A 300-nucleotide genomic window follows, 5' to 3' on the forward strand; every position below is an offset into this window, starting at 1 on the left:
ACAGACAATTAATTAAAAATCTAATCTAACGCTTTCACACAAATGGGAGAAGACCTTCCATCGTAATTAGATTAGAGACAAAGAACAAAACCAGAAGAAAAATACCATAAACCCAGTCGCGAAAATTTCCACCTCCCTTTCCAATTAAAATCTCCAATTAACGGACAGTCAGCTAGTGAGTGACGTAATCAGTGAACAAAAACAAAACAAAAACAATGACAATGACAGGAAGAGAAGAAAATAGGCGAAGGAAACAATTAATCAGTGTTAACTTTTATGCGTGTTGATAAACGGGTTAGG

The sequence above is a fragment of the Penaeus monodon genome, chromosome 30, assembly GCF_015228065.2.
Source record: "Penaeus monodon isolate SGIC_2016 chromosome 30, NSTDA_Pmon_1, whole genome shotgun sequence".
Taxonomy (NCBI): Eukaryota; Metazoa; Arthropoda; class Malacostraca; order Decapoda; family Penaeidae; genus Penaeus; species Penaeus monodon.